Raw genomic sequence first — 4,358 nt, 5'->3', positions numbered from 1 at the left:
GGACCGACAGTCAGATGCCGAGGAAGGCGCTCCCGGGACGGGGGACAGGGACCAGACCCTCAGCTGCCCGTCCTTCCCCGGACACTGATGCTGCCCTGCCAGCCCAGCTGGAGCCCCACGCTGCCTCACCTGTGGGCCCGTCGGCCATCACTGTGAAGATGCTCCCTGGGCTGGGAGGCTGCCTCGGCCTCCCGGGTGGGGCCTCCACCACGGATAACTGTTTGTTTGTTTGGCGAGCAGAAAGGACAACTTTACGAAGACTGGGGGCAAGGGTCACACGCAGGAAACCGCGTCGTAGGAGGAAGAGGGAGTAGAGGCAAAAGGAATTGATTTTGCTCTTGTTTCTCACGAGGACTGGGAGACTTGGGCGGTCCGAGCCAACCCCAAGTTCGCGGGGCTTCCTCGGCGCCAAGTGCCACTTGACCGTTCCCCGTGCCCGGCTCCGGGGGCAGGTCTTCGGGGACCTCGGCCTGCACCCTCTCCACTGGCTCCCTCTCTGAAAGCGCTGAACCCAGGCTGGGCTGAGCCAATCCAGAGGGGCCGCGGCCGGGCGCAGAGGGCAGAGACAATCACGGGCGGTCCCGCGCAGATTCCCAGGCCGGGGCTGGGTCACAGGAAGGAAACGTTTTCTTGAGAGGGGAAGCGTCTCTCCGATTGCTCCCCTGGCCTCTGAGGCTGAGGCTGGGGCGACCCGTGCGCCCTAGACGGGTCTGAGCTACAGCCACCTCCTCCGCTCGGCGGACCCCTGTACATACATCCTCCTCCTGCTAACCCCTAAACCCCCTCCTCTCCAACTCTGAGACAGACAAAAGAAGGAAAATGTTTAAAAAACAAAAAACAGAAAAAAACTACATAAGCTTAACTCGCCGATGAGTTAGTTGTTTTATTTTTAAACTCTTTTTGGGTCCAGTCAATTGTACGTTGCCACGAAAGCCCTTGCTATGGAAAGGAATAAAACCTACAAACCAAGGCTGTAGCTTCGCAGTTATTTTTGGAAAAGTTCTCAGATCCCACGGCCCTAGAATGGGGAGCCAGGGGCCAGGGGTGGGGCCTTGGCTGCTCTTGGCTTCCAGGGGGCTGACCGGGCAGGTGGCGAAGGCAGGAGCTGGGGGTGGGTCAGAGCCAGGACCGAGGGAGAGGCCACGACCCTGCTGGGTCCTGGGAGATGCCAGGGTTCTGCTCTGCCTTGCTGTGGCTGTCTGGATCCTTCCCAAGGTACAGCTGTACATAACTGTGTCCGAGCTTAGATTCTGTATGCGGCAGTGGCGGGGGTGCGGTGGCCAGCAAGGACCCGGCCCAGGAAGAGGGTTGTGCTGATACAGTCCAAGTGCAATATGGAGGGCACCACAGCCAGAAGTAACTTATTTTGTACTAGTATCCGCATAAGAAAAGGAATCGGCAGTATTTTCTGGTCTTATGTTTTATTTGGCTTGTTTTATTTTGGATTAGTGAACTAAGTTATTGTTAATTATGTACAACATTTATATATTGTCTGTAAAAATTGTATGCTATCTTCCTATTCCTTCAAAGTGAAAACTGTTAAGAGTAATAAAATACTTTTTGTGAATGCCTCTGGCCTGTCTTGTGGGCTCCTGGGGCTCCTGAGTCCCAGCTGCCGAGGTCATTAAGACCGAATCAGTCCTACAGCCAGTGATTTGGATGGAAGGGCCCCTGGAATAGGAGAGGGGCCCTGTCTGGCCGGGGTCTGAATGTCCTGACCCTCCTCCCCTGAACTGCTCCCTTCTGAATTCTGGTCCTGGCTGGGTGGATACCGGGGAGGCTCAGGAAGGCTGGGGGTTCTGCAGCCTTTAGCCCACGTTCTGACCCTTTTCCTAAAGGGCTCACACAGAACCCGGCAAGGACTGATCCCCCTCCCAATGCCACCCTCTTCCTTCCATGTTCATTGACAAACCTGGTCACCAGTGTCTGTGGTCACTGGTGTCATTGATGGCTGTCCTCTTTAATCAGTGATACTGGTTATTGGAGGCAGTCATCATGACTGATACTCCTGATCAATGACACGTCTGATCACTGGAGCCTGTGACCACAGACACCTGATTACTAACAACTGATCACCAACACGTGACCACCAATATTTCATCAATGGCCTCTGATCAGTGACGTGTCTGATGACTGACATCCACAAAGTGTGATCACCAGTGTCTCCAGAGACTGACCGTGCTCACCAATAACATGTCTGATCACGAATATCTCTTAGCACCAACGTTCCACACCTCGTCACCAGTATTTCTATCCAGTGTGTCTGGGTGCTAACATCCGATAACCGCCACGTCTGTGATCGCCGGGACCTCTCACCACCCACGTTTCCTGATTACCAGCGTGCTGACTGCCACTGAACCCTGTCTCTAATGTCCTAGGTCATCAACAAGTATGATCACCGGTGTCACTGCTCAATATTTTTCTGATCAGTGACAGATCTGATCACTCATATGGGATCAGCATCTCCAAGCACACAACTTCTCATCATTAATGTCTTCTTAGGAATGTCCTTGGCCACTTTTCTCCAATCACCAACATCTCTAACCAACAATGTACGTGATGGCCAATGCCCCTGATCGTGGAATCCTCTTACCGTCAAGTTTTCTGACTACCAACATGGTCACCGTGACACTGGTTACTAATAACCCGGACTGCTCAGTGCTCATCATCGTGTCCTACTTCGGTGGCTGCTGTGTCTTCTCACCTTCCAATTCCCCGATGACCAGTGTCCCTTATACCCCGATCGCCAACCTCCCTGGTCATCGGTATCACCAGTCACCTGTGTCTCTGATTACTTGATTCTCTAACCATCAATGCCTTTGATCCCCAGAAGACCACGCACCACCAAGATCTCTGGGTGGCTCATCATTGACTCTGACCACCAATATCTCCTCTACCCTTGGTTATCGAATACATGACACCAATGCTCCCATCACATCCTCACTCCCCCCATGTTCCTGGTGTATGATTAATGATAGCGCCAACCAAAATCACTCTGGTCACCAAGATCTCTGTGCCACGTGTGAATGACACCGTCTCCCCATGACGTGTGCCGCCGTCCCTGACCCTAATCATCATCATCTCTGCTCCCCGCGTCCCTCACGGTATTTGATGGTCACTCCCCGCAGCCCTCAAGTCCCCTGTCCAGGAGGCTCCCCTTCCATCCTCCTCACCCCCGGACCGTGTGCCGGCAGGGGGTCACTCGGGGCCGGGGAGGCGATGGTCCTGTGAAGGCCAGAGACGGGGGAGCATCCCTGGGACTGTGCCTCAGGACGCCTCTGCCCCTGCTGTGCCACTGCTACCCTGCCCATGTCCTTTCTGTGGAGAAGGGAAGCAGAGCAAGCAGGAACCAGCTCAGGTTGAGTAGCTGGGGGAGTGGGGGGCACTGCCGGCCCATCTCAAAGTGCAGGGGCCCCGGGCCCTCTCAGGCCTCCTCAGCAGCATCCCTTCCAGCCCTTCCCCAGCTCATGGCGTTCTGGCCTCCCCTCCTGGCAGCCGTGGCCACAGCGAGTGCAGGGGTGGTCCTGCTTGCCCGTGCCCTGGCTCGTGACTGCAGGTGAGAGCGTCTGTCAGATCGTGCATCCAAGTACACACACGCGCGTGCCCGATGAACACTGAGACGCCAGGCATTGCTCTGCGGGTGGGGACCACACGGCACGCGAGACAAGCAACAGTCTCTGCGCTTGGGCAGCTTACATCCTAGGCAGTGAGCACCGCGGCGACCCAGCGTGGCCTCTGGCAAACGGGCCTACCCGCCGGGCCCGAATCCAGAGCCCGGGCCAGAACCTGGAGTCCAGAGCTTAGAGACCCAGTCTACACCCCAGAACTCAGGAGCCAGAGCCCAAACACAGAGCACTGAGCCTCGCCCCCAAATCCAGAACTTGGGGCAAGGACTCTGAGCCTGGGGCCCTGAACCTGGACCTCGGAACCCAGATCTCAGAACAGACAGCCCAGAACCTGGGCCTTGGATGTGGACCCCCAAAGCCACAGCCTAGAGCTTGGAGCTCAGAACCCAGAACTGAGTACTGAGGACATGGAGCCCAGAGTCTAGAACGTGGCTCAGGACCTGCAGCCAGAATCCAGAGCCCAGAACGACCACACTGACAGCGGCCTCCCCTCATTTCTCTATCACTCCCAGTCTTACTTCTTTCCTTCTGCGGACCAGTGTTATTGGAGGAGCCCAGGCCAGGCATCGCGGAAGGTGCTCGGGCCCAGAAGAGCAGGGCGGCGATCGTCCCGTCCCTCTCTTGTCCCCGTAGTCATTCGTGGGCTGGCGGTAGGTGCTTCCCAAACATCTGTTGAATGAGATCCACTCATTTATCCCACGAATGTTTACTGACCCCATTTGTTCTCGGCAT

Source organism: Lipotes vexillifer, unplaced genomic scaffold, assembly GCF_000442215.2.
Source record: "Lipotes vexillifer unplaced genomic scaffold, Lipotes_vexillifer_v1.1 scaffold1115, whole genome shotgun sequence".
NCBI classification, from domain to species: Eukaryota; Metazoa; Chordata; class Mammalia; order Artiodactyla; family Lipotidae; genus Lipotes; species Lipotes vexillifer.
Note: the sequence above shows the minus strand (reverse complement) of the source record.